Raw genomic sequence first — 12,855 nt, 5'->3', positions numbered from 1 at the left:
ATATGTGATTTTTTTTAATAATAGAGAAAATTAACACAAAATATGAAAATCCAGTTTTTTATTTCATTATATCTAGTCATTATTAGAACCAGTTACAAAATCCTTGTTATACAATAATATAATAGTAACTCTTACTAATTTCGTAATGGATTTCTTAGCCTTTGGTTCATAGCGTTACGGCTCAAGTGGCTCAAGTGGCTTGTGCACAATTGAGCTTCTTCGTATATTCACAAGTGTTTTGTATTCATGAATGTCAGAGAATCCTAAGCAAAGATTCATAAGTATTGTGAGCTCATAAGCAAACACTTGTGAATATATGCTTCATACAAGCTAAGCAGCTCACAAGCCAAAACTCTCTCTCTCATAATTGTAAGTGAGCAGTATTCACACTTATACTCATTCCGTGAATAATTTGCTTGCTTCATACTCAATTTTTCGCAAGTGGCTCAAAGTTGTGTTTAACTCATTCACTGCAGATCACTGCTCCGGATCAAAAAACTACCAACCAGATCGATCATGTTGTGATAGACGGAAAACATGTCTCCAGTGTTTTAGATGTGCGTGCGCTCCGAGATCCTAACACCGACTCGGACCACTATTTTGTTGCCAAGATTCGCACCCGCCTCTGTGCAGCCAAAAACGCACGCCAACAAACACAAGGAAGGTTCCACGTCGAGAAGCTGCAATCACAACAGACAGCAGAATGATTTTCTACTCGGCTTGCATTCCTTGCACTCCTGCTCTCTGAGAGCACTCGTCAACAACTCGGTATAAGGGAACTGTGGGACGGCATTTCAAACTCCTTACGTACAGCTGCAACCGAAACCATTGGTTTTCGGAAAATGCAAAAGAACAGCTGGTACGACGAGGAGTGCCGTGTCGCAGCGGAGAGAAAACAGGCTGCCTACCTCGCAACGTTACGATCGACCCCAACACGTGCGGGATGGGATAGATACCGAGAGTTGAAGAGGGAAGCGAGACGCATTTGCAAACAGAAAAAGAAAGAGGCCGAATTGCGTGAGTATGAAGAGCTTGATAAGCTGGCCGATAGGGTAATGCTCGAAAATTCTATGAAAAAATGCGGCGGCTTACAGAAGGTTTCAAAACCGGAGCATACTCTTGTAGAACTCCCAAAGGAGACCTGGTCACCGATTCTTTGTAAAATATGGTCGGACGAAAGCATGCTCAACGATTGGAATTTAAGTGTGCTCTGCCCAATCCATAAAAAAGGAGACCCCACAATCTGCGCCAACTACCTTGGGATAAGCCTCCTCAACATCGCATATAAGGTTCTATCGAGCGTATTGTGTAAAAGATAAAGCCCACCGTCAACAAACTGATTGGACCTTATCAGTGTGGCTTTAGACCCGGAAAATCAACAACCGACCAGATGTTTACCATGCGCCAAATCTTGGAAAAGACCCGTGAAAGAAGAATCGACACACACCACCTCTTCGTCGATTTCAAAGCTGCTTTCGACAGCACGAAAAGGAGCTGCCTTTATGCCGCGATGTCTGAATTTGTTATCCCCGCAAAACTAATACGGCTGTGTAAACTGACGTTGAGCAACACGAAAAGCTCAGTCTGAATCGGAAAGGACCTCTCCGAGCCGTTCGATACCAAACGAGGTTTCAGACAAGGCGACTCCCTATCGTGCGACTTCTTCAATCTGCTGCTGGAGAAAATTATTCGAGCCGCAGAACTTAATCGAGTAGGTACAATCTTTTATAAGAGTGTATAGCTGCTGGCTTATGCCGATGATATTGATGTCATCGGCCTCAACACCCGCGCCGTTAGTTCTGATTTCTCCAGGCTGGACAAGGAAGCACAGAAAATGGGTCTGGCAGTGAACGAGGGCAAGACGAAATATCTCCTGTCATCAAACAAACAGTCGTCGCACACGCGACTTGGCACTCACGTCACTTTTGACAGTCATAACTTTGAAGTTGTAGATAATTTCGTCTATTTAGGAACCAGTATTAACACCACCAACAATGTCAGCCTGGAAATCCAACGCCGGATTGCTCTTGCTAGCAGGTGGTACTTCGGACTGAGTAGGCAATTGAAAAGTAAAGTCCTCTCTCGACGAACAAAAGCCAAACTCTATAAGTCACTCATAATTCCCGTCCTGCTGTATGGTGCAGAGGCTTAGACGATGACAGCAACCGATGAGTCGACGTTACGAGTTTTCGAGAGAAAAGTTCTGCGAAAGATTTATGGTCCTTTGCGCATTGGCCACGGCGAATATCGCATTCGACCTGGCTACGCTTGGAATATCCAATTGGTGCCACGTAGCGAAAAGAAGAAACGACTGGCGCGCTGTTGTTAACTCGGCTATAATCGCATAAGCGGTGTCTACGCCAATTAAGAAGAAGAAGAATTGAGGAGCAAAGTCCTTTCTCGACTACCAAAGGCCAAACTCTACAAATCAGTCATCATCCCCGTTCTGCTATGTGGTGCAAAGACATGGACGATGACAACAGAGAGTAGATGTTACGAGTTTTCGAGAGAAAGGTTCTGCGAAAGACTTATGGTCCTTTGCGCATTGACGCAACGACGAATCCCGCTGTCGATAGAATGATGAGCTGTACGAGATATACGACGACATTGATATGCAAGTAGTTCGTTCGAATGGATGTAAACGCTACGGCTTTGGGAGTATTTGAAGCAGTACCCGCCGTAGAAAGTTGAGGAAGACCTCCTCTCCGTTGGAAAGATCAGGAGGAGAAGAACATGGCTACACTAGAATCTTCAATTTTCGTCAAACAAGGAAAAGCAAGAACAACTGGCGCGCTGTTGTAAGCTCGGCTTTAACCGCGTAAGCGGTGTCTACCCCAATAAGGAAGAAGTAATCCAAACACAAAAGGTCCTCGGAATTCCTCTTTACGAAATATTTATATACATATGTAGGTCGGACTATTTTCTTAGACTGTTTTATCTTTAAGTACTCGGTAAGTTGTAAGGTTTGAAAACCAAAGGAACAATATTTAATGCATCGTCTGTCCAATACGATTTTGAGACACCTGACGCAAAAATTACAGTTTTTAGTATCAATTACTCAGTTTCAGCCATACATTTTTTTGCTACATTTTTTACCCCAATTTTCATTTTAATTGCATTAGAAAGTTATATAGATGATGCCACTAGCAGGGCATAATAACTTTGGAAACAAGCTGGGCATATCAAAAATTACCATTTACTGTTATCTAATACCAACAGACGCAAATATGTACATAAGCATATTAAATAAAGTATATTTTTAATTTGCTGGCTTGCTGATAAGATCGCAAAAATATTAAATAATATAAAGATCATTCCTTTGCTGACTTTGTAAAAGTAAACACAATAAAATATCATTATGCAAGTATAAATATACAAACATGCTAATGCAATAAACAACAACGAATTTACTAGTCATAAAATTCTACACTGTAGAAAAGTATTCTTAGCTCAAATAAAGTCATAGTTTAAACTTTTTATTTTGTATTTGTAATTCTCTGAAAATAAAATATTTTATGGGATTTTCTAAGATAATATTAATGTTTATAGCTATTGTAAACTTTTGGTGATACAATGCCGAGTCTAAATCAATTAATTCACCGTTGTAATAGAGCATAAACACCGTTTCCGTTACAATTGATATTATTAGACCCGAAAAAATTCATATGTTCTTTAAATAAAAGTTTTTTCAAAGTTTCACAGTCATAAAAAAATCACAATTGACAGTTATCTCACAAAGCAAGGAGTTTAGTATAATTTCATCTATAATGTAAACGATTTAACTTTTTTGAAAATCCCTTCATAATTCAGAAAGTTGTGAATTAACATCCGCAATGCTCTACAAAAGTTGGAAATTAGAGAGAGAGCGATAGATACTGACAAGTAAGTATAACTTGAAAATCATTTGATGTAAAATAGAGAGTAAGAGATGGAGAGAGATAGTGTAAATCCATACAAACATTCACACACTTGTTATAAGGCTCGGTCAGAAATTCCTTCAACGAATTATTTGTTAGGTTTCGGTTCCTGTTTGGATCGCCATTCGCTAGATTGTCGAAAAGTTTCGACGTCATATTCATAAACTCGCATCTCGTCACCAATAATGATGAGTTTGATGCATTTAGAGTTCTCAACTACGTTATCAATCATCTCCTTCAATACCTCTATAGACCAGACCATTATCCAAAATGTGTTTGTCCATAAGAGATGTTGAGATCCCCGTTATCTCTCTGATGCCAACATTATGATTTTAAAGCACTGTTTCTTTTTCTTTTCGAAGTTTTCGTCATTAAGGAGATATTCTAGTGTAGAAGCCGGCTTTTCTTTGTCAATTGAAAATGCTGGCGAATGTCAAAAGCTTTTGATATTTTCATACTTTTGCAGCATGTTACTGCGTATTTTGTTCAGCTAACGGTTATATGTATCACCTAAAGCTAATGGAGATAGATATCAGGTTATAAAGTGCGATCCATTTCGAGATTCCCTACTTCTTTAAAGAAACTTCAAATTTAATGGGAAATGTTTACCATCATTCGAAAGAACATTATTTTGCATTTAATTTTTGGAGATTTTCTTTTTCAATCCGTTCATCTATTGAGTTTTGCTCCAAGGTCTGAATCGTAGACTTTAGACGTTACATATCCTCACAGGAAAAAGTGATTTTCTTATAGCGTTGCATCTTTGTACCTAGAATGAATGAAATCGGATTAAACCTCGCCCTAGACCCCATATAACTAGCAGGCCTTATGTACCTGAAGGTACTTCTCTGGCTTTAATCCTTGCAAGTTGCAAGAGTATGAAATTCATGTCATATTTTTAGTAAATCGGCTAATTAGAACTTGATATGTTGTGGCGACTACATCGAAAAAAGTGGTGTAGAGAAAAACGCGACTGGCCTCCAGTCGTCTTTTGTTGCAGTCGTCCGTTAAACCAGTTGCCACGACACTAAAACGACACTGACTTCCGAAATAATTTGAATTTTGGCAAATACTTTTAGGGTAATATTTTTGAATAACTAAAGTTTAGATTCTAAACTAACATATTATAAAAAAAAATTTAGATTTTTTTCAAATTTTTAGACATGTTGGAATCCCTTACCAGAGCTGCAACGAACGACTCGCATGAGACAAGTACACTCCCGAAGACATTTCTGCAGTATTTTCAACGATTTCTTGGGAAAATTCCTTTGGAAACACAAAATTTAAAGCAAACTCATTGCTCTTTTTTTCAAGTAAAAATTTGCTAGAAAACCCTCGCAGATCATAAACAAACAGCTGCCAAAAACACACTAATAGATTTTATCCAGCTTCTCACGGACTTATAACGAAGTTTATACCAATTCAAAAAGTTTATCGATTCGCTATACGCGAGCAGATTAAATGGACTAGTTTTTCTGTTGATCAGATGGTATGTACTTGTATGTATCATTAATAATCCTACATCTTTCTCGTTGACTTTAAGCTGCTATAACAACCGTTAGAATGTAAATATTACACTCACATAAAATTATATAAAAAATATAAACTTTTCTCATGAAATTTGAAGTCAAATCAATCCTCCTTTCTATCTCTATGTAAATCGCTCTAAAAATAAAACCCAAACTCAAATTTATTTTTTACTTAAAAACTAATCAAGTCACATGCGTATAAGTACATACGTATCAATAAATTTCCATTTAGCAGGTCATAAAGCCAAATGATACTCATATAGTTGAAAATTTGTAAGGCTGTGTGACAATTGTAGGCAATTTTACGGTTGTTTTCTGTCAAGTCCAACGCCTACATACGCCTACTCAAACACTGACCACTGAGATTGATTACACTGCTGGTGAAATATACGCAACATACATATCGTATATATGTATAAATGTGTATTGCACGAAATGTAAATCACCAAATCCAACGCAAATCGTCTTAAAAACGTAAAATTTGTACAAACAACCGAAATGAGTGTATGATTGATTGAACCAAAAAGAATGCAAAAAATAAAATCGGAAAATAATCGAAATCTAGGTCTAACGAATAAATGAAAAACGAGTCAACTTTTGTGGACAATTGAGCGGCTTCGACCGGACGGACGTTGAATTTCGATTGCTTTGTTGCACGACCCATGAAATGGTCAGCCATTTGTTACAGATATGCACGAAATTTGTCAATTGCAAATAAAGACGTGATAACTTAGTGCGCTAACATATCGACAGATATATAACAATATGCATGTGTATATAAGAGTGTGTGTATATTAAATGCAATCGATTGAACATTGCGTGCATGTAACTAACGGTAGCGGCAAATAGGATAAAGTTGAACGATAAAATCACCATGTCAATGCAGATACATGAAATATGTGTTAATACCTACGTGACTGTATATGAGTATAAACATTTTTATATACATATGTACATAGTATGAAAATGCATATATTTATAGGGTAAAATGTAAGCTTTTTGTAGGTAACCTGCAAGGAAAATTTAAACCATCGAGTTCTGTAGTGGTATTACTATCGAAAACTGATACAATTTGGACAGTATCAGTTTCCGATAGAGTGTTTCATTCTTTAATTTTAATTTTACTTGGACGATGTTTTTGGATTCATCTAGCGAACCCTTGAGGAGCAAACAACGTTCACTTCGCTATTATGCCCTTAATAGCTGCATTTCTTATAGTATAAAACAAGTAAGGAAGGGCTAAGTTCGGGTGTCACCGAACATTTTATACTCTCGCACAATAAAGTGATAATCGAGATTTCATAATACGTCATTTACATATTTTTCAAATACCGTATTTTTGTAAAGTTTTATTCCGCTATCATCATTGGTCCCTAATGTTTATACTCGTATTATACAAAGAAGGCATCAGATGGAATTCAAAATAGCTTTATATTGGAAGAAGGCGTGGTTGTGAACCGATTTCAGCCATATTTCGTACATGTCATCAGGGTGTTAAGAAAATATTATATACCGAATTTCATTGAAATCGGTCCAGTAGTTCCTGAGATATGGTTTTTGGTCCATAAGTGGGCGAGGCCACGCCCATTTTCAATTTTTTAAAAAAAGCCTGGGTGCAGCTTCATTCTGCAATTTCTTCCGTAAAATTTAGTGTTTCTGACGTTTTTTGTTAGTCGGTTAACGCACTTTTAGTGATTTTCAACATAACCTTTGTATGGGAGGTGGGCGTGGTTATTATCCGATTTCTTCCATTTTTGAACTGTATATGGAAATGCCTGAAGAAAACGACTGTGTAGAGTTTGGTTGACATAGCTATAGTAGTTTCCGAGATATGTACAAAAAACTTAGTAGGGGGCGGGGCCACGCCCGCTTTTCCAAAAAAATTACGTCCAAATATGCCCCTTCCTAATGCGATCCTTTGTGCCAAATTTCACTTTAATATCTTTATTTATGGCTTACTTATGACACTTTATAGGTTTTCGGTTTCCGCCATTTTGTGGGCGTGGCAGTGGGCTGATTTTGCCCATCTTCGAACTTAACTTTCTTATGGAGCCAAGGAATACGTGTACCAAGTTTCATCATGATATCTCAATTTTTACTCAAGTTACAGCTTGCACGGACGGACGGACAGACGGACGGACAGACGGACGGACAGACAGACATCCGGATTTTGACTCTACTCGTCACCCTGATCACTTTGGTATATATAACCCTATATCTGACTCTTTTAGTTTTAGGACTTACAAACAACCGTTATGTGAACAAAACTATAATACTCTCCTTAGCAACATTGTTGTTATGTTGAAAATCACTAAAAGTGCGTTAACGGACTAACAAAAAACGTCAGAAACACTAAATTTTACGGAAGAAATTGCAGAAGGAAGTTGCACCCAGGTTTTTTTTTAAAATTGAAAATGGGCGTGGCCTCGCCCACTTGTGGTCCAAAAACCATATCTCAGGAACTACTACACCGATTTCAATGAAATTCGGTATATAATATTTTCTTAACACCCTGATGACATATACGAAATATGGGTGAAATCGGTTCACAAGCACGCCTTCTTCCAATATAACGCTATTATGAATTCCATCGGATGCCTTTTCTGTATAATACGAGTATATACATTAGGAACCAATGATGATAGCGGAATAAAACTTTACAAAAATACGGTATTTGAAAAATATGTAAATGACGTATAATGAAATCTCGATTATCAGTTTATCATGCGAGAGTATAAAATGTTCGGTGACACCCGAACTTAGCTCTTCCTTACTTGTTTAATGTTGACTTTTTTGGTAAACTTTCTTTGGCAAAGCTTCTCAGAATAAGTCCGTCTTTAAGTTCTTAGGTGACTGTAAACCCCAAAATCAATGTTTTTTGTGTCCTTATTGCCAATATGTCGAAAAAACTGAAATTTAATCCATTTTTTAATGTTTTTTCCCTCACGTTTTGTCAATATTTTAATTTACCCTTTGATACTTATACATTAAGTGACATCTTGTAATAGTAAGAAACTTAAGCAAAGACAACGTTCTGGGCAAACTAACCATTAGAAAAAAAACTTAACAAAATTTGTATTTTTTAAAAAAGCTACACTAACTATGTTTGTGTGCTGTTTTATTTTTTTTTTATCTTATAAGTGTTATCAATAAGTATCATAAATTTGTACACAATATTTAAATTAAATTTAATAAGACTCAACTACGAATGTCCAACACAAATCAGCAAGCAACGAATCAAGCTTTTAACCACTGCACTAATGCAGACGGAGCAATTGGTTTAAAGGAACCAGTGACAAACCATTACCTAAATATTAAAATTTTCTGCAGGGTATACGTTATTTAGTTTCATTTTACAATATGTACAGATGCAGGCTAAGTCAGTTCAATCCTCTTTGGTTTAAAGTGCTTCGAATGGATATTTGACATATGCTGGGCATTTGTAATTATTTTCTAAAATTTATCATGAGTGGTTTATGGATTTATCAATTGATGTAATAATACGTATACGTAGGTTGCTATATATATTTCTGGCCTAATAATGTAAATAGACATATTTATCAACGAAAATGGTTTATTTTTATTTTTTTTGTCGATTACTGTTTTGTTTCGGGCTCATACGCATAGATCCATGATTCGTCACCTGTGACGATCTTATAAACGTCTTTTGAAGCACCGCGATCGTATTTTTTTACACCAATCCACACGAGCCTTTTTTTGAGCGATTGTCAAATTGTGCGGGATCCAACGAGAACAAACCATTTTTACGGGCAGGTGTTCATGCAATATCGAATGTATGCTGGTGGGAGAAATGCATAGGCATGCCTCTATCTGAAGGTATGTTACATGACGGTCTTGCATTTTCAGTTCACGTACGGCATTGATGTTTTCTGTCACAACGGCTGTTTTTGGACGACCTTCACGGAACTCCTTTGAGCGAGCGTCGGCCACGATTGAATTCGTTGTACCAGTTTTTCGCACGAAAATGTTCACGAGTTAATTCCATTTTTTGGCCGGGGTGAATTTTTTAATTCACTGTAAATAAAATAATTCACGATTAAATGACAAAACGTTCTGAGTGATGTTATGTTAAAAAATGTAAAATTTTCCAATGGAAATGTCAGATTGCACCTGGCAACACTTAGTGTTGCCCTAGGCCAGAATATATGTAGCAGCCCTCGTAGCAGCAATACAATCGACTTTGTGTATATGATACATGGGTCACTTTCATCTTGATGTTTGAGATGCGTTTCTCGAATTTTTCTCCATGTGAGGGTTCTTACTAGTTTTAAGACAACTACAATCGTCGGATACAGAGGGAAATCTTTTATAAAAAGTGTTCCTTAAAATATAATTTCAAAAATCCTGATCAATCACATCCCGCTTCGATAAAATTTACAGTTTAGACCCATCGTAGAGCCATAAACCTATAGATAAGCATATATGTATGTAGAGACAATGTCTATTATACATATTTATGTACTTATATAACTGTGTTTTCGAATTCTTCATACAAGCTGGCCCCTTGTGCTCAATTCTTTTACATGGTATAGCATTAAAGTGTGCAATTAATTTTCGCAAACATTTGCGTTCACACTTACGAAGACGCGCTTGCATGCAAGTTTTCATGCCAAAATGATTGAGTGCAATCGATTTCTGCCTTACTCAGTCTACGCTGTCTAGCTTTATTACTTTTAACCCGCAATAAAATCGATGAGCTGCCAATTAAAGAAAGACCGATTAATATCCCCATCGTGCATATTAATTATATTACTTATGTAATTGCATATGTGATGTATGTTCCCTTGTACAGAGCATCCATAATTTGTACATATACCATAAAATTTATAATACATATTAAATCCCGATAGATGTAAAATCTTAAATAAATTACATAAAATGTTTGTTCTAACTAATGAAATTGTTAAATCTCTTTCACTATACCAAAATTTAGAGATGAAAACCTGCACAGAAGTTTGATTTATTCAAACATATGTACATATATAGAGTTCAGATGAGAATTGTGAGGAATTAATAATGAGATAATATGAAGTGCGAAATCCAGATTTTTTAACTTATTCAGAGCAATAATACTTATTTATGTGTCATTGGATAATCCAATGCCATTTTAGAAATACGTACCGAGGTAATCCAATAACTTCATTTTCGGTAAGACAAAATAATTTTTGGAAAATTTGAGAGAAACATCTAACGGTTGATCCAAGTAGAAATACTTTTTTCAATAGCCGTTTTTGACTTACGGCTCGTGAGACACGATATAATAACCGGCTATGTGATAATGGAAATTGAAGCTCATGACCTCGGCGGCAATTGATTTCAAGGAGACGGCGCCACTTCCTGCACATCACATAAATCAATGAATTTATTGAGAGAACATTTTGGTGAGTAGATAATTACACATTTTGGGCCACCAAGACCGTGTAATATCACAACGTCAGATTTTTTTCCGGTGAGAAAATGTAAAGTCTAAAGTTTATGTGGATAATTCCGAATCGATTTAGGCTTTAGAACAAAAAATCACACGTGTCATTCGTCAGTTATCAGTCAAAATGCTGGAACGAGTCATCGAAAATTAGACTCAACGAATGAACCATTTGAGACGTAGCTGCGGCCAAAATTTGATAGAGAAAATCTTGAAAAAATAAATGCCAAAGAATGTTCTTTCGAATGATAATAAACATTCCTCATTAAGTTTGAAGTTTCTATGTTTTTTTCTTTAAAAAAGTAGGGAACTCGAAATGGATTACCCTTTATAACTTATTATGAAATAATATATAAAAAGCGCAGAAATTGTTTCGCGCTTTGAAGAACAATTACACAATGATGATTTTCGCACAAATATCATTCCAAAAAGCCGGCCTTTGGTCATTCCATTATGTTTCTTGTTTATTTTCTAATTTATTAATAAACAATTGTAGCAAGTGTAGCATTTTCTGAACTACTTGCTCTTAGCGAATCTACTCGACATTATCATAGGCATTCATACTGTAAGACTAGAACTCCAGGCGGACACAAACTGTCAGAGTTGTAAGGAAGAGGGTGATGTAGAAATATCCATTCACTTTCTTCTCCACTGTCCAGCTTTTGCGAGACTGAGGTTGAAATATATTGGCAGTCTTACCATCGGTTCGTCGAGGAGACAACCGAAACTGTCATTAGCCGTCTCAACATATTTTTTATCGGGTCAAAGCGCTTCGTTGATTTATGAGGGTCTTTGTGATAAATTTTATAAGAGTTCTAGGTATTACAGCGGACCGGCTATAAGCTGTCAAAGTAAGATCTCTATTAGGAGCGACCTCTTAACCTAACCTTTAACCCAGCAGTATATCAGATTCTGAAATAGACTTTGCCAATGTCAATCAATAGAGCAACTGTTAGGACTTGGACCTTAGGTCGGCATTATTTCTTGAAACAATTTCTCTGTAAAGGAAAACACTTTCCCTAACCTACTCAACTACTTCACAAACGACATGTGGCATGCAAGATCTTTAATTGTTTCGGAGTCATTAGCAAATAGACTGCCTGACAAGTGCTTGGTGACCCATTGGCATAACAAAACATTAAAGCTTTATAAAGTGTTACTGTTCACAAAAGTCAATCAAATTTTTCTTAGTCTCTTTCTGGAAAAAACTAATGTTTCTACCAACTGCTTTGATATTTCTTTCTTTTTATTCATTCTAAAGTCCCGTGGGCTATAACTTTTGCTTCCAGTCAGATTAACCTTTATGAAGATATTACTATCTTTGTGTTCAATATTGGCTTTACTCGATGTTTCAAAGTTCATCTCGAAGAACTCGCTTTATGGTTAACTTCTTACTTCAGTCAATTAGCACATTCATTCTTCACGTTTCGCAATAGTTGAGTAAATTTGCGTATTTAAATAGATTAGATACCATCTAAAATCTAAAAGCTGAGTGGCAGTACTTGACTGAATAAAAAGTCGGGTCCATTCGAACTTTTATTGATTGTCGTGGGTGCGAATGAGCCTCGGTTCGTCATAACTATTAAGTCAATATATCAAGGGTTTTAGGAAGTATTAGGAAATAATATCGTTTCCTTAATCCGAAATTTTTGCTTTTGTTACTTAAATTCTATCTCATCAACAAACCAATTGTATCTTCTTTTGTCCACCCATCACAGAGAGATATTGTATTGTCCTTCCTTTTTCAGATAATTCAAATGCTGTCTAAGAAATTATCTTCAATTGCTTTAATTAAGGTACCGTTATATAAGATGAAAAAACAACAAACCGTTCTCTACAAGTTTCATGGATGCACCCGCAGCTGTTGCGAAGTTCAGTAGCTCCCAGCCAATCTAGCAAATATTGGGTGGGAGATACTGACTTACTATACATACATATATTTAAGAAACGTTTCTGCAATTCTGCC

The sequence above is a fragment of the Bactrocera tryoni genome, chromosome 3 (genome assembly GCF_016617805.1).
Source record: "Bactrocera tryoni isolate S06 chromosome 3, CSIRO_BtryS06_freeze2, whole genome shotgun sequence".
NCBI classification, from domain to species: domain Eukaryota; kingdom Metazoa; phylum Arthropoda; class Insecta; order Diptera; family Tephritidae; genus Bactrocera; species Bactrocera tryoni.
The sequence above is the reverse complement of the archived record's forward strand: the minus strand, read 5'-3'. Positions refer to the sequence as shown.